The sequence below is a fragment of the Drosophila biarmipes genome, unplaced genomic scaffold (genome assembly GCF_025231255.1).
Source record: "Drosophila biarmipes strain raj3 unplaced genomic scaffold, RU_DBia_V1.1 ptg000005l, whole genome shotgun sequence".
NCBI lineage: Eukaryota > Metazoa > Arthropoda > Insecta > Diptera > Drosophilidae > Drosophila > Drosophila biarmipes.
The window spans coordinates 2,060,047-2,078,928 of NW_026114527.1; positions in this window are offsets into that span (position 1 = coordinate 2,060,047).

Here is an 18,882-nt window from a genome sequence, read left to right on the forward strand (position 1 = left end):
GTGCGGCACATTTTTTTTTTGTCATTCGATGGGTATTTTCGCGTATTGTGGGCGGCAGAGTGGACTGAAATAAACTTGCGGAAAGACGTACATGGCTAGTTCGACTCTGCTAGTGATTCTGATCAAGAATATATTTACTTTATGGGGTCGGAAACGCTTCCCTTTACCTGTTACCTACTTTCTGACGAATCTAGTATGTCCTTTTATTCTACGAGTAACGGGTATAAGTAGAAGGATAAGTCTATGAAAAATAAATACATTTAAGGTGTATACTTTCAGTTTTCGCAGTAGTAGTACTGTAAATTCCTTTTTATGGACCACACTGTAAAAACAGCAATTATGCTGGTCACGAAGAAACTGATGTTTAATAATAATTATATTTGTAAGATTTCTTAAGTTCTTCAAGCACAATTCATAAAGATGTTCAGATAATTCTAATTAAAAAATACAAAGGCTTGGAAAACAATTAACTTAGTGCTTTAAATAAAAGTATGAAAGTTAAGTATCACTTATTTTTATACCCTTGCAGAGGGTATAATGATTTCAGTCAGAAGTTTGCAACGCAGTGAAGGAGACGTTTCCGACCCCATAAAGTATATATATTCTTGATAAGCATCACTAGACGAGTCGATCTAGCCATGTCCATCGGTCCGACCGTCTGTCCGTCCGTCCGACTTTCCGTCAGACTGTCTGTCTGTCCGTCCGTCCGTTTCTACACAGATTTGTCTCTCAGCCTCAAAGCTATCTGGCTAAAACTTTCTTAAAAATTTAGAAAAAAATGTTAAGGATGACAACTGTGGCTACCACGGTTTTGGGAGGTTTGTGGGCATTAGAGTTGGCGTGGCCATTTTTTTTAGGTCAATCGATAGGTATCGATGAGACAAATACGTTTTAGCAGAAAAAATGTTCTAGCATGACAACTGTGACCACCACAGTTTTGGGCGGTTGTTGGGCGTTAAAGAGAGTGCGGCACATTTTTTGTTGTCATTCGATGGGTATTATCGCGTATTGTGGGCGGCATAGTGGACGTGGCACCCCACTGAAATAAACTTGCGGAAAGACGTACATGGCTAGTTCGACTCTGCTAGTGATTCTGATCAAGAATATATTTACTTTATGGGGTCGGAAACGCTTCCCTTTACCTGTTACCTACTTTCTGACGAATCTAGTATGTCCTTTTATTCTACGAGTAACGGGTATAAGTAGAAGGATAAGTCTATGAAAAATAAATACATTTAAGGTGTATACTTTCAGTTTTCGCAGTAGTAGTACTGTAAATTCCTTTTTATGGACCACACTGTAAAAACAGCAATTATGCTGGTCACGAAGAAACTGATGTTTAATAATAATTATATTTGTAAGATTTCTTAAGTTCTTCCAGCGCAATTCATAAAGATGTTCAGATAATTCTAATTAAAAAATACGAAGGCTTGGAAAAAAATTAACTTAGTGCTTTAAATGAAAGTATGAAAGTTAAGTATCACTTATTTTTATACCCTTGCAGAGGGTATAATGATTTCAGTCAGAAGTTTGCAACGCAGTGAAGGAGACGTTTCCGACCCCATAAAGTATATATATTCTTGATAAGCGTCACTAGACGAGTCGATCTAGCCATGTCCATCTGTCCGACCGTCCATCCGTCTGTCCGTCCGACTGTCTGTCTGTCTGTCCGTCTGTCCGTCTGTCCGTCCGTTTCTTCACAAATTTGTCTCTCAGTTTCAAAGCTATCAGGCTAAAACTTTCCTAAAAGTTTAGAAATAAAATGTTAAGGATGACAACTGTGGTAACCACGGTTTTGGAAAGTTTGTGGGCGTTATAGTTGGCGTGGAAATTTTTTTTGGGTCAATCGATAAGTATCGATGAGACAAATACGTTTTAGCAGAAAAAAATGTTCTAGCACGACAACTGTGACCGTCCCCATAAAGTATATATATTCTTGATAGGCGTCACTAGTCGAGTCGATCTAGCCATGTCCATCTGTCCGACCGTCTGTCCGTCCGACTGTCTGTCTGTCCGTCCGTCTGTCTATCCGTTTCGACACAAATTTGTCTCTCAATTTCAAAGCTATCAGGCTAAAACTTTCCTAAAAGTTTAGAAAAAAAATGTTAGGGATGACAACTGTGGCCACCACGGTTTTGGGGGGTTTGTGGGAATTAGAGTTGGCGTGGCAAATTTTTTTTGGGTCAATCGATAGGTATCGATGAGACAAATACGTTTTAGCAGAAAAAATGTTCTAGCATGACAACTGTGACCACCACAGTTTTGGGCGGTTGTTGGGCGTTAAAGAGAGTGCGGCACATTTTTTGTTGTCATTCGATGGGTATTATCGCGTATTGTGGGCGGCAGAGTGGACGTGGCACCCCACTGAAATAAACTTGCGGAAAGACGTACATGGCTAGTTCGACTCTGCTAGTGATTCTGATCAAGAATATATTTACTTTATGGGGTCGGAAACGCTTCCCTTTACCTGTTACCTACTTTCTGACGAATCTAGTATGTCCTTTTATTCTACGAGTAACGGGTATAAGTAGAAGGATAAGTCTATGAAAAATAAATACATTTAAGGTGTATACTTTCAGTTTTCGCAGTAGTAGTACTGTAAATTCCTTTTTATGGACCCCACTGTAAAAACAGCAATTATGCTGGTCACGAAGAAACTGATGTTTAATAATAATTATATTTGTAAGATTTCTTAAGTTCTTCAAGCACAATTCATAAAGATGTTCAGATAATTCTAATTAAAAAATACGAAGGCTTGGAAAAAAATTAACTAAGTGCTTAAAAGAAAGTATGAAAGTTAAGTATCACTTATTTTTATACCCTTGCAGAGGGTATAATGATTTCAGTCAGAAGTTTGCAACGCAGTGAAGGAGACGTTTCCGACCCCATAAAGTATATATATTCTTGATAAGCGTCACTAGACGAGTCGATCTAGCCATGTCCATCGGTCCGACCGTCTGTCCGTCCGTCCGACTTTCCGTCAGACTGTCTGTCTGTCCGTCCGTCCGTTTCTACACAAATTTGTCTCTCAGCCTCAAAGCTATCTGGCTAAAACTTTCTTAAAAATTTAGAAAAAAATGTTAAGGATGACAACTGTGGCTACCACGGTTTTGGGAGGTTTGTGGGCATTAGAGTTGGCGTGGGACATTTTTTTTGGGTCAATCGATAGGTATCGATGAGACCAATACGTTTTAGCAAAAAAAAATGTTCTAGCACGACAACTGTGACCGTCCCCATAAAGTATATATATTCTTGATAGGCGTCACTAGTCGAGTCGATCTAGCCATGTCCATCTGTCCGACCGTCTGTCCGTCCGACTGTCTGTCTGTCCGTCCGTCTGTCTGTCCGTCCGTCTGTCCATCCGTTTCGACGCAAATTTGTCTCTCAATTTCAAAGCTATCAGGCTAAAACTTTCCTAAAAGTTTAGAAAAAAAATGTTAGGGATGACAACTGTGGCCACCACGGTTTTGGGAGGTTTGTGGGCATAAGAGTTGGCGTGGGACATTTTTTTTGGGTCAATCGATAGGTATCGATGAGACCAATACGTTTTAGCAAAAAAAAATTTTCTAGCACGACAACTGTGACCGTAACCATAAAGTATATATATTCTTGATAAGCGTGCGTCACTACTCGAGTCGATCTAGCCATGTCCATCTGTCCGACCGTCCATCTGTCTGTCCGTTCGACTGTCTGTCTGTCTGTCCGTCCGTCCGTCTGTCCGTCTGTCCGTCCGTTTCTTCACAAATTTGTCTCTCAGTTTCAAAGCTATCAGGCTAAAACTTTCCTAAAAGTTTAGAAATAAAATGTTAAGGATGACAACTGTGGCCACCACGGTTTTGGGAGGTTTGTGGGAATAAGAGTTGGCGTGGCAAATTTTTTTTGGGTCAATCGATAGGTATCGATGAGACAAATACGTTTTAGCAAAAAAAATGTTCTAGCATGACAAAAAAAACCAAAACCAAGGCTTGGAAAAAAATTAACTTAGTGCTTTAAATGAAAGTATGAAAGTTAAGTATCACTTATTTTTATACCCTTGCAGAGGGTATAATGATTTCAGTCAGAAGTTTGCAACGTAGTGAATGAGACGTTTCCGACCCCATAAAGTATATATATTCTTGATAAGCATCACTAGACGAGTCGATCTAGCCATGTCCATCTGTCCGACCGTCCATCCGTCTGTCCGTCCGACTGTCTGTCTGTCTGTCCGTCCGTCTGTCCGTCCGTCCGTCCGTCTGTCCGTCTGTCCATCCGTTTCTTCACAAATTTGTCTCTCAGTTTCAAAGCTATCAGGCTAAAACTTTCCTAAAAGTTTAGAAATAAAATGTTAAGGATGACAACTGTGGTAACCACGGTTTTGGGAGGTTTGTGGGCATTAGAGTTGGCGTGGCCATTTTTTTTTGGGGCAAGCGATAAGTATCGATGAGACAAATACGTTTTAGCAGAAAAAAATGTTCTAGCACGACAACTGTCACCGTCCCCATAAAGTATATATATTCTTGATAGGCGTCACTAGTCGAGTGGATCTAGCCATGTCCATCTGTCCGACCGTCTGTCCGTCCGACTGTCTGTCTGTCCGTCCGTCTGTCCATCCGTTTCGACGCAAATTTGTCTCTCAATTTCAAAGCTATCAGGCTAAAACTTTCCTAAAAGTTTAGAAAAAAAATGTTAGGGATGACAACTGTGGCCACCACGGTTTTGGGAGGTTTGTGCGCATTAGAGTTGGCGTGGAAATTTTTTTTGGGTCAATCGATAAGTATCGATGAGACAAATACGTTTTAGCAGAAAAAAATTTTCTAGCACGACAACTGTGACCGTCCCCATAAAGTATATATATTCTTGATAGGCGTCACTAGTCGAGTCGATCTAGCCATGTCCATCTGTCCGACCGTCTGTCCGTCCGACTGTCTGTCTGTCCGTCCGTCTGTCTGTCCGTCTGTCTGTCCATCCGTTTCGACGCAAATTTGTCTCTCAATTTCAAAGCTATCAGGCTAAAACTTTCCTAAAAGTTTAGAAAAAAATGTTAGGGATGACAACTGTGGCCACCACGGTTTTGGGAGGTTTGTGGGCATAAGAGTTGGCGTGGGACATTTTTTTTGGGTCAATCGATAGGTATCGATGAGACCAATACGTTTTAGCAAAAAAAAATTTTCTAGCACGACAACTGTGACCGTAACCATAAAGTATATATATTCTTGATAAGCGTGCGTCACTACTCGAGTCGATCTAGCCATGTCCATCTGTCCGACCGTCCATCTGTCTGTCCGTTCGACTGTCTGTCTGTCTGTCCGTCCGTCCGTCTGTCCGTCTGTCCGTCCGTTTCTTCACAAATTTGTCTCTCAGTTTCAAAGCTATCAGGCTAAAACTTTCCTAAAAGTTTAGACATAAAATGTTAAGGATGACAACTGTGGCCACCACGGTTTTGGGAGGTTTGTGGGAATAAGAGTTGGCGTGGCAAATTTTTTTTGGGTCAATCGATAGGTATCGATGAGACAAATACGTTTTAGCAAAAAAAATGTTCTAGCATGACAAAAAAAACCAAAACCAAGGCTTGGAAAAAAATTAACTTTATGCTTTAAATGAAAGTATGAAAGTTAAGTATCACCTATTTTTATACCCTTGCAGAGGGTATAATGATTTCAGTCAGAAGTGTGCAACGCAGTAAAGAAGACGTTTCCGACCCCATAATATATATATATTCGTGATCAGCATCACTAGACGAGTCGATCTAGCCATGTCCATCTGTCCGACCGTCTGTCCGTCCGTCCGTCTTTCCGTCAGACTGTCTGTCTGTCCGTCCGTCCGTTTCTACACAAATTTGTCTCTCAGCCTCAAAGCTATCAGGCTAAAACTTTCCTAAAAGTTTAGAAAAAAATGTTAAGGATGACAACTGTGGCCACCACGGTTTTGGGAGGTTCGTGGGCATTAGAGTTGGCGTGGCAAATTTTTTTTGGGTCAATCGATAGGTATCAATGAGACAAATAAGTTTTAGCAAAAAAAAATGTTCTAGCATGACAACAACATGACATTAAAAAGAGTGCGACATAAAGATGCTCAGATAATTCTAATTAAAAAATACGAAGGCTTGGAAAAAAATGAACTTTATGCTTTAAATGAAATGTTAAGTATCACTTATTTTTATACCCTTGAAGAGGGTATAATGATTTCAGTCAGAAGTTTGCAACGTTTCCGACCCCATAAAGTATATATATTCGTGATCAGCATCACTAGACGAGTCGATCTAGCCATGTCCATCTGTCCGACCGTCTGTCCGTCCGTCCGTCTTTCCCTCAGACTGTCTGTCTGTCCGTCCGTCCGTTTCTACACAAATTTGTCTCTCAGCCTCAAAGCTATCAGGCTAAAACTTTCCTAAAAGTTTAGAAAAAAATGTTAAGGATGACAACTGTGGCCACTACGGTTTTGGGAGGTTTGTGGGCATTAGAGTTGGCGTGGCCATTTTTTTTAGGTCAATCGATAGGTAGCAATGAGACAAATAAGTTTTAGCAGAAAAAAAATTTTCTAGCACGACAATTGTGACCGTCCCCATAAAGTATATATGTTCTTGATAAGCGTCACTAGTCGAGTCGATCTAGCCATGTCCATCTGTCCGTCCGACTGTCTGTCTGTCTGTCCGTCCGTCTTTCCGTCCGTCTGTCCATCCGTTTCGACACAAATTTGTCTCTCAATTTCAAAGCTATCAGTCATAAACTTTCCTAAAAGTTTAGAAAAAAAATTTTAAGGATGACAACTGTGTGTTAATCGATATGTATCGATGAGACAAATACGTTTTAGCAAAAAAAAATGCTCTAGCACGACAAATGTGACCACCACAGTTTTGGGCGGTTTTTGGGTGTTGAAGACAGTGCGGCTAATTTTTTTTTGTCATTCGAAGGGTATTTTCGCGTATTGTGGGCGGCAGAGTGGACATGGCACCCCACTGAAACAAACTTGCGGTGTTTGACTGTTCTAGCTCTTATAGTTTCCGAGATCTTAGCGAGAGATATTTCTAAGATTTCTTAAGTTCTTCAAGCACAATTCATAAAGATGCTCAGATAATTCTAATTAAAAAAAACGAAGGCTTGGAAAAAAAAGAACTTTATGCTTTAAATGAAATGTTAAGTATCACTTATTTTTATACCCTTGCAGAGGGTATAATGATTTCAGCCAGAAGTTTGCAACGTTTCCGACCCCATAAAGTATATATATTCTTGATAAGCGTCACTAGTCGAGTCGATCTAGCCATGTACATCTGTACGACCGTCTGTCCGTCCGACTGTCTGTCTGTCCGTCCGTCCGTCTGTCCATCCGTTTCTACACAAATTTGTCTCTCAATCTCAAAGCTATCAGGCTAAAACTTTCTTTAAAGTTTAGAAAAAATGTTAAGGATGACAACTGTGTGTTAATCGATAGGTATCGATGAGACAAATAAGTTTTTGCAGAAAAAATGTTCTAGCACGACAACTGTGACCACCGCAGTTTTGGGATTTTGGGCGTTAAAAAGATAGCTGCACATTTTTTTTGGTCATTTGATGGGTATTGATGATTTTATTCTATCATAAAAACTATAGGGTACATATTTTCGCGTATTGTGGGCGGCAGAGTGGACGTGGCACCCCACTGAAACAAACTTGCGGTGTTTGACTGTTCTAGCTCTTAAGTTTCCGAGATCTTAGCGTTCATACGAACGGACGGACAGACGGACATGGCTAGTTCGACTCGGCTAGTGACTCTGATCAAGAATATATTTACTTTATGGGGTCGGAAGCGCTTCCTTTTACCTGTTACATACTTTCTGACGAATCTTGTATATCCTTTTATTCTACGAGTAACGGATACAAGTAGAAGGATAAGTCTATAAAAAATAAATAAATTTAAGGGGTGTACTTTCAGTTTTCACAGTAGTAGTACGGTAAATTCCTCTTTATGGACCACACTGTGAAAACAGTAATTATGCGAGGCACGAAGAAACTGATGTTTAATAATAATTATATTTCTAAGACTTTTTAAGTTCTTTAATCACAATTCATAAAGATGCTCAGATAATTCTAATTAAAAAATACGAAGGCTTGGAAAAAAATTAACTTAGTGCTTTAAATGAAAGTATGAAAGTTAAGTATCACTTATTTTTATACCCTTGCAGAGGGTATAATGATTTCAGTCAGAAGTTTGCAACGCAGTGAAGAAGACGTTTCCGTCCCCATAATATATATGTATTCGTGATCAGCATCACTAGTCGAGTCGATCTAGCCATGTCCATCTGTCCGACCGTCTATCCGTCTGTCCGTCCGACTGTCTGTCTGTCCGTCCGTCCGTCTGTCCGTGTGTCCGTCCGTCTGTCCTTCAGGCTAAAACTTTCCTAAAAGTTAAAAAAAAAAAAGCAACAATCCCTTAAAATTTGTACATGGTGTTCCTAAAGTTGATTATTTTTTATAACTGCAAGGGTATACAAACTTCGGCTTGCCGAAGTTAACTTCCTTTCTTGTTTTAAATGACATTAAACAAACAAGCATTCAAAAAGTAAACAAAAAATTTGAATTTTTTCATAAAATTGCAAGTCAGTCAACAAAAATTATACAAGGATCGAAAAAGTAAAACACAACAGTAAATTAATCCTCTTGCACAGGTCACAAACAGGCTCTAAAAAAATTATACAAGGCTCAAAAAAGTAAAACACAACAGTAAATTAATCCTCTTGAACAGGTCACAATAAAAAATTACCTGTTAAAAACATGTTTTAATTACCCTTTAGAGCCTTTTGAAAACCCATTTTGATTTTTATACCCTTGCAGAGGGTATAATGATTTCAGTCAGAAGTTTGCAACGCGGTGAAGAATACGTTTCCGGCCCCATAATATATATATATTCGTGATTAGCATCATAAGACGAGTCGATCTAGCCATGTCCATCTGTCCGACCGTCTGTCCGTCCGTCTGTCCTTCCGACTGTCTGTCTGTCCGTGCACCTGTGCATCCGTCTGTCCGTCCGTCCGTCTGTTCGACCGTCTGTCCGCCCGTCTGTCCTTCCGTTTCTACACAAATTTGTCTCTCAGTTTCAAAGCTATCAGTCTAAAACATTCCTAAAAGTTTAGAAAAAAAGTAAAGGATGGCAACGGTGGCCATTACGGTTTTGGGAGGTTTATGGACATTAGAGTTGGCGTGGTCAATTCTTGTTGGGTCAATCGATATGTATCGATGAAACAAATACGTTTTAGCAAAAAAAAATGCTCTAGCACGATAAATGTGACCACCACAGTTTTGGGCGGTTTTTGGGCGTTAAAGACAGTGCGGCTAATTTTTTTTTGTCATTCGAAGGGTATTTTCGCGTATTGTGGGCGGCAGAGTGGACATGGCACCCCACTGAAACAAACTTGCGGTGTTTGACTGTTCTAGCTCTTATAGTTTCCGAGATCTTAGCGTTCATACGAACGGACGGACAGATGGACATGGCTAGTTCCACTCGGCTAGTGATTCTGATCAAGAATATATTTACTTTATGGGGTCGGAAACGCTTCCTTTTACCTGTTACTTTCTTACGAATCTAGTATATCCTTTTATTCTAAGAAGGATAAGTCTATGAAAAATAAATAAAATTAACGGGTATACTTTCAGTTTTCGCAGTAGTAGTACGGTAAATTCCTTTTTATGGACCACACTGTAAAAACAGCAATTATGCGAGACACGAAGAAACTGATGTTTAATAATAATTATATTTCTAAGATTTTTTAAGTTCTTTAATCACAATTCATAAAGATGCTTAGATAATTCTAATTTCAAAAAACGAAGGCTTGGAAAAAAATTAACTTTATGCTTTAAATGAAATGTTAAGTATCACTTATTTTTATACCCTTGCAGAGGGTATAATGATTTCAGTCAGAAGTTTGCAACGCAGTGAAGAAGACGTTTCCGTCCCCATAATATATATATATTCGCGATCAGCATCACTAGTCGAGTCGATCTAGCCATGTCCATCTGTCCGACCGTCTGTCCGTCCGACTGTCTGTCTGTCCGTAAGTCCGTCTCTCCGTATATCCGTCCGTCTGTCCGTCCGTTTTTTCACAAATTTGTCTCTCAGTTTCAAAGCTACAAGGCTAAAACTTTTCTAAAAGTTTAGAAAAAAAAAATGTTAAGGATGACAGCTGTGGGTCAATCGATATGTATCGATGAGACAAATACGTTTTAGCAAAAAAAATGCTTTAGCACGACAAATGTGACCACCACAGTTTTGGGCGGTTTTTGGGCGTTAAAGACAGTGCGGCTAATTCTTTTTTGTCATTCGAAGGGTATTTTCGCGTATTGTGGGCGGCAGAGTGGACGTGGCACCCCACTGATACAAACTTGCGGTGTTTGACTGTTCTAGCTCTTATAGTTTCCGAGATCTTAGCGTTCATACGGACGGACGGACAGACGTTCATGGCTAGTTCGACTCGGCTAGTGATTCTGATCAAGAATATATTTACTTTATGGGGTCGGAAACGCTTCCTTTTACCTGTTATATACTTTCTGACGAATCTAGTATATCCTTTTATTCTAAGAAGGATAAGTCTATGAAAAATAAATAAAATTAACGGGTATACTTTCAGTTTTCGCAGTAGTAGTACGGTAAATTCCTTTTTATGGACCACACTGTAAAAACAGAAATTTTGCATGGCACGAAGAAACTAATGTTTAATAATAATTATATTTCTAAGATTTTCTAAGTTCTTCAAGCACAATTCATAAAGATGCTCAGATAATTCTAATTAAAAAATACGAAAGCTTGGAAAAAAATGAACTTTATGCTTTAAATGAAATGTTAAGTATCACTTATTCTTATACCCTTGCAGAGGGTATAATGATTTCAGTCAGAAGTTTGCAACGCAGTGAAGGAGACGTTTCCGACCCCATAAAATATATATAATTTTTAATAAGCGTTACTAGTCGAGTCGATCTAGCCATGTCCGTCTGGCCGTCTGTCTGTCCGTTTCTACGCAAACTAGTCTCTCAGTTTTAAAGCTATCGGGCTGAAACTCTCCCAAAACTCTTCTTTCTATTGCAGGTAGTATATAAGTCAGAATCAGCCGGAAATATTATGAAACAAATTATAGCTTTGGGGCTTTTTGACATATTATCAAATACTATTGGGAATATAATTTATTATATGTTTAAGAATTTCGAATTACATTTTAGATGTCAAAAAATGGTCTTCAAAATGAATGAAATCATTTTTTTTATTTCACAGAAGTCAGCAACAATCCTTAAAAATTGTACATGGTAACTTCCTTTCTTGTTTTAAATGACATTAAACAAACAAGCATTCAAAAAGTAAACAAAAAATTTGAATTTTTTCATAAAATTGCAAGTCTTTAAACAGGCTCTAAAAAAATTATACAAGGATCGAAAAAGTAAATCACAACAGTAAATTAATCCTCTTGCACAGGTCACAATAAAAAATTTGCTGTTAAAAACATGTTTTAATTACCCTTTAGAGCCTTTTAAAAACCTATTTTGGTTTTTATACCCTTGCAAATGGTATAATGATTTCAGTCAGAAGTTTGCAACGCGGTGAAGAAGACGTTTCCGACACCATAATATATATATATTCGTGATCAGCATCATAAGACGAGTCGATCTAGCCATGTCCATCTGTCTGTCCGTCCGTCTGTCCGCCCATCTGTCCTTCCGTTTCTACACAAATTTGTCTCTCAGTTTCAAAGCTATCAGGCTAAAACATTCCTAAAAGTTTAGAAAAAAAAGTAAAGGATGACAACGGTGGCCATTACGGTTTTGGGAGGTTTATGGGCATTAGAGTTGGCGTGGTCAATTCTTGTTGGGTCAATCGATAGGTATCGATGAGACAAATACGTTTTAGCAAAAAAATGTTCTAGCACGACAACTGTGACCACCACAGTTTTTGGCGGTTGTTGGGCGTTAAAGAGAGTGCGGCACAATTTTTTAGTCATTCGATAGGTATTGATGATTTTTTTCTTTCATAAAAACTAGAGAGTGGACGTGGCACCCCACTGAAACAAACTTTCGGTGTTTGACTGTTCTAGTTCTTATAGTTTCCGAGATCTTAGCGTTCATACGGACGGACTGACAGACGGACATGGCTAGTTCGATTCGGCTAGTTATTCTGGTCAAGAATATATTTACTTTATGGGGTCGGAAACGGTTCCTTTTACCTGTTACATACTTTCAGATGAATCTTGTATATCCTTTTATTCTACGAGTAACGGATATAAGTAGAAGGATAAGTCTATGAAAAATAAATAAATTTAAGGGGTATACTTTCAGTTTTCGCAGTAGTATTACGGTAAATTCCATTTTATGGACCACACTGTAAAAACAGAAATTATGCGAGACACGAAAAAACTGATGTTTAATAATAATTATATTTCTAAGATTTTTTAAGTTCTTTAATCACAATTCATAAAGATGCTTAGATAATTCTAATTTCAAAAAACGAAGGCTTGGAAAAAAATTAACTTTATGCTTTAAATGAAATGTTAAGTATCACTTATTTTTATACCCTTGCAGAGGGTATAATGATTTCAGTCAGAAATTTGCAACGCAGTGAAGGAGAAGTTTCCGACCCCATAAAATATATATACTTTTTAATAAGCGTTATTAGTCGAGTCGATCTAGCCATGTCCGTCTGGCCGTCTGTCTGTCCGTTTCTACGCAAACTAGTCTCTCAGTTTTAAAGTTTCCTAAAAGTTTAGAAAAAAAAATGTTAAGGATGACAACTGTGGCCACCACTGTTTTGGGAGGTTTGTGGGCATTAGAGGTGGCGTGGCAAATTTTTTTTGGGTCAATCGATACAAACGAATTATAGATTTGGGGCTTTTGACTTATTATCTTATACTATTGGGAATATCATTTCTTATATGTTTAAGAATTTCGAATTCATTTTTGAATTAAATTTTAGATGTAAAATAATGGCTTTAAAAATGAATGAAATCATTTTTTTTATTTCACTGAAGTCAGCAACAATCCTTAAAAATTGTACACGGTGTTAATAAAGCTGATTATTTCTTATAACTGCAAGGGTATACAAACTTCGGCTTACCGAAATCAATTTTTCTTTATTGTTTAACATATAACCTTCTACGCTTGGAAATAAGACTTTTTAATTATTTCTGAATTTCCAATTAAATTTTATCAAATTCGGACGACTATATCATATAGCTGCCATTTGAACGATAGGAAAATTAGTGGTAAAATAATATGAGAAAATTATATCTTCGGTGTTTTTTAACATAAAACCTTCTAAGCTTGAAAATAAGTTTTATTAATTCATTAAGTTTTATCAAAATCGGAAGACTCTATCATATAGCTGCCATATGAACGATCGGAAAATTAGTGGTAAAATAATATGAAAAAATTATATCTTCGGTGTTTTTTAACATATAACATATAACTTGGAAATAACATTTTAAAATTATTTTTGAATTTCGAATTAAATTTTATCAAAATCGGAAGACTATATCATATAGCTGTCATAGGAGCGATCTGAAAATTGGTGGGAAAATAATATATAACAAATTATAGCTTTGAAATCAGTGGAAAAATAATAAAAAAATTATTTACTAAAGTTCATTATTTCTTATAACTGCAAGGGTATACAAACTTCGGCTTGCCGAACTTAACTTCCTTTCTTGTTTTTAATTTACAATTTAACGTATTTGATTGGAAGTGATCGTAAGTCGCAAACCATACAACACAAAGGAACAGCATAACCCCTAGAAACGACGAAGACAACAGTTTTCTGGTCTATGATTCTACTATTTAAATCCATTAGCAATAACATTTTTAAGACTTTTTACGCAAATCAGAACATACCAGACGAAATTACAACATGCAAGTACTACCTAGAGCGAAGTCATCAAAAGGTCCTCCAAGAAATTAAAAATGAAATTGGGGATTAAGTGATTTGGAAATAAGTATTAGAGGCAACAGATTGAAATGGACGCTATATTGTCAATTTAATAGACCATATTAAATATTTTAAAAATCTCTCCACCGCTCAATATAAATTGTTGCTTAATATTGATTGATTAAACCGTTGTTATTATTAAAAAAAACTATTAGGATTCTCGGTCACGTTGACTAAATGTATTTCAACATACTTATCTAACCGGACCTAGCGAGTAGCTTTAAAAGGCTCAATCTCTTACTTGTCCAAGTGAACGTGACCTTTGACTCCAGGACCTCTTCTGTTTAAAATTTTTTATAAATGACTTGCCTCCAATAGTTCTCTCCTCACATCTTATGATGTATGCTTACGACTTAAAACTTTGTTAGCCTTTAAAAATCCCAATTCGCATGCACTTTTTGCGGTTTAAAAAAACAACTCTAAATTTAACTTTATGTCCTTTTATCGAACTATAAATTTTTTGGAAAAATGTAGCAAATAAATCAGCAATTTCAGAATCCGTCGATGGGTCCATTGAGTTTAGACATACCGATGAAGGCAATGCTGATGTCTAACTGTAAAACTGTTTCGGATCATTTGAAAATTCAAATTTACATCGATTTACATACATAGAATAGCAATGATTATTGAGATCATTAAAATCCGTTCAAGCCACCACATATTTATATAAGTGTTTGATTTAAGATGAAGGAGAGAGGGTATCAGAGCAGGCAAATTGTTAAATGATTTAAACGCTTAAATCTGTCTGCCGCCCACATAACATGTACCGAAATAGCCGGTAGGTGGCACCCGAAATTATCGCTTTGCTGCTTATACGAGGTGTGTTCAAAAAGTAAGGTGACTTTTCAAATCGCGGGCAACATATTTTCGATTATCGATTTTTTGTTTTGTTATGTTGGTACACTCTTCCCTAACATCTGTACCAAGTTTCAATTGAATCCCCTTTTTTGTTTAGTTGTGAGAGGCGTAAAGGTAACAACAATATGGATCAAAGGATTTGCATTAAATTTTGTGTAAAAAATAAAATTAAGTGCTTCGAAGCACTTGAAATGTTGACAGTGGCATACGGTGAAACTATTCTGAGTAAAAAAAATGTTTACAAGTGGTAGAAACTCTTCCAAGATGGCCGGGAAGATGCCAATGACGAGCCTCGCTCTGGACGCCCAAGCACGTCAACAACTGATGAAAACGTTCAAGCAGTGAAGAAAATTGTTTTGGAAAATCGTCGAATCACTATCAGAGAAGTTGCTGAGGATGTCGGTATATCGCTTGGCTCGTGCCATGAAATTTTTTCAAACGTTTTGGGCATGAGTTGTGTGTCAGCGAAGTTTGTTCCAAAATTGCTGAATTTTGACCAAAAGAACCGTCGCATGAGCATCGCTCACGAGCTGTTGGATGACGTCAACGACGACCCAGATTTACTCAAAAGGGTCATAACTGGTGACGAATCATGGGTGTATTGTTATGATATCGAAACCAAAGCCCAATCGTCACAATGGAAGAACCCAGGTGAGCCAAGACCGAAAAAAGCACGCCAAGTTCGATCAAATGTCAAAGTTTTGATCACTGTATTCTTCGATTACCGTGGCGTGGTGCATCAGGAGTTCTTACCATATGGTCGTACGGTCAATAAACAGTATTATCTGGAAGTTATGCGCCGTTTGCGAGAAGCAATACGAAAGGAACGTCCAGAATTGTGGAAAAACAATTCATGGCTTTTGCATCACGATAACGCCCCTGCTCACTCATCTTTGCTTGTGAGAGATTTTTTGGCCAAAAACAACACCACAATAATGCCTCAGCCACCATATTCACCGGATTTGGTCACATGTGTTCCCAAAACTAAAGAGACCTATGAAAGGACGGAGATTTGCAACGATTGAAGAGATAAAGACTGCATCGCTGGAAGAGCTCAAGGCTATACCGAAAAGTCCTTATGGGAAGTGCTTTGAGGGTTGCAAAAACCGTTGGCATAAGTGTATTGTATCTGAGGGGGATTAATTTGAAGGGGACAACATTAATATTGATAAATAAATTAATAGTTTTTCTTGATAATACAAAGTCACCTTACTTTTTGAACAAACCTCATATACTCGTATATTCTTGATAAGCGTCACTAGTCGAGTCGATCTAGCCATGTCCGTCTGGACGTCTGTCTGTCCGTTTCTACGCAAACTAGTCTCTCAGTTTTAAAGCTATCGGGCTGAAACTTTCCCAAAAGTCTTCTTTCTGTTGCAGGTAGTATATAAGTCGGAATCAGCCGGAAATATTACGAAACAAATTATAGCTTTTGGGCTATTTGATATATTATCTAATACTATTGGGAATATCATTTCTTATATGTTTAAGAATTTCGAATTCAATTTTGAATTGAATTTTAGATGTCAAAAAATAGTCTTGAAAATGAATGAAATCATTTTTTTTTATTTCACTGAAGTCAGCAACAATCCTTAAAAATTTTACATGGTGTTACGAAAGTTGATTATTTCTTATAACTGCAAGGGTATACAAACTTCTTGGCTTGCCGAAGTGAACTTCCTTTCTTGTTTTAAATGACATTAACAAACAAGCACTCAAAAAGTAAACAAAAAATTTGAATTTTTTTATAAAATTGCAAGTCCTTAAAAAGACTCTAAAAAATATTATACAAGGATCGAAAAAGTAAAACACAACAGTAAATACGTTTGAAATTCTTTCTACGCCACTTCACTTAAATTTCTTGTGAATAGTCACAACACTGTTCACTCTTCTGCACCAACAGTCTTGACACGGCACAAGATTCTGGTTTAAAAGAAAAAAGCATGCATTTTGCAAGTTTTACGAAGACTGTCAAAAAAAAACTCACAGATGCACGAAACACAAAGACCCAGAATTTCGTGCAATACTGGAATCAAATATCTCGCACATCTTTTCACATCACTTTATCACACAAAAATATACTAATTCTGCGTTGTGTGTTTTGTTTTCAAACCTAAAATATTATTCGAGGAGGAAAGCGATTTTTTAATTGCGATAAGTGTTTCAGATTAAAATGGGAGCAGGTTGCGAAATTATGCTGAAAAACCTTAAATAAATGCTAATCCTCTTGCACAGGTAACAATAAAAAACCATAAAAAACAAACATTCATGTTTATAACTAGTTTAAAAATTACCTAACATGTTTTAATTACCCTCTAGAGCCTTTTATAAACCCTTTTTGGTTTTTATACCCTTGCAGAGGGTATAATGATTTCAGTCAAAAGTTTGCAACGCAGTGAAGGAGACGTTTCCGACCCCATAAAGTATATATATTCGTGATCAGCATCACTAGACGAGTCGATCTAGCCATGTACATCTGTCCGACCGTCTTTCCGTCCGACTGTCCGTCCGTTTGTCCGTCCGTTTCTACACAAATTTGTCTCTCAGTCTCAAAGCTATCAGGCTTAAACTTTCCTAAAAGTTTAGAAAAAAAATGTTAAGGATGACAACTGTGGCCACCACGGTTTTGTGAGGTTTGTGGGCATTAGAGTTGGCGTGGCAAAGTTTTTTTTGGGTCAATCGATAGGTACCGATGAGACAAATACGTTTTAGCAAAAAAATGTTCTAGCACGACAACTGTGACCACCACAGTTTTGGGCGGTTGTTGGGCGTTAAAGAGAGTGCGGCACATTTTTTTTGGTCATTCGATAGGTATTGATGATTTTTTCTATCATAAAAACTATAGGCTACATATTTTCGCGTACTGTGGGCGGCAGAGTGGACGTGGCACCCCACTGAAACAAACTTGCGGTGTTTGACTGTTCTAGCTCTTATAGTTTCCGAGATCTTAGCGTTCATACGGACGGACGGACATGGCTAGTTCGAATCGGCTAGTGTTTCTGATCAAGAATATATTCATATCCTTTCATTCTAAGAAGGATACGTCTATGAAAAATAAACTTAATTAAGGGGTATACTTTCAGTTTTCGCAGTAGTAGTACGGTAAATTCATTTTTATGGACCACACTGTAAAAACATCCCTTATGCGTGGCACGAAGAAACTGATGTTTAATAATAATTATATTTCTAAGATTTCTTAAGTTCTTCAATTACAATTCATAAAGATGCTCAGATAATTCTACTTAAAAAGAACCGAGGGCTTGGAAAAAACTGAACTTTATGCTTTAAATGAAATGTTAAGTATCACTTATTTTTATACCCTTTCAGAGGGTATAATGATTTCAGTCAGAAGTTTGCAACGCAATGATAGAGACGTTTCCGACCCCATAAAGTATATATATTCTTGATAAGCGTCACTAGTCGAGTCGATCTAGCCATGTCCGTCTGGACGTCTGTCTGTCCGTTTCTACGCAAACTAGTCTCTCAGTTTTAAAGCTATCGGGCTGAAACTTTTCCAAAAGTCTTTTTTCTGTAGTATATAAGTCGGAATCAGCCGGAAATATTATGAAACAAATTATAGCTTTGGGGCTATTTGACATATTATCTAATACTATTGGGAATATCATTTCTTATATGTTTAAGAATTTCGAATTCAATTTTGAATTAAATTTTAGATGTCAAAAAAAAGTCTTGATCATCATTTTTTTTTATTTCACTGAAACAAAAAAATTTGAATTTTTTTATAAAATTGCAAGTCTTTAAAAAGACTCTAACAAAAATTATACAAGGATCGAAAAAGCAAAACACAACAGTACCACTTCACTTAAATTTCTTGTGAATAGTCACAACACTGTTCACACTTCTGCACCAACAGTCTTGACATGGCACAAGATTCTGGTTTAAAAGAAAAAAGCATGCATTTTGCAAGTCTTACAAAGACTATCAAAAAAACTCACAGATGCACGAAACACAAAGACGCACAATTTCGTGCAATACTGTAAGGAATCAAATATCGCGCACAACTTTTCACATCACTTTATCACACAAAAATATACTAATTCTGCGTTGTGTGTTTCGTTTTTATACCTAAAATATTATTCGAGGAGAAAAGGG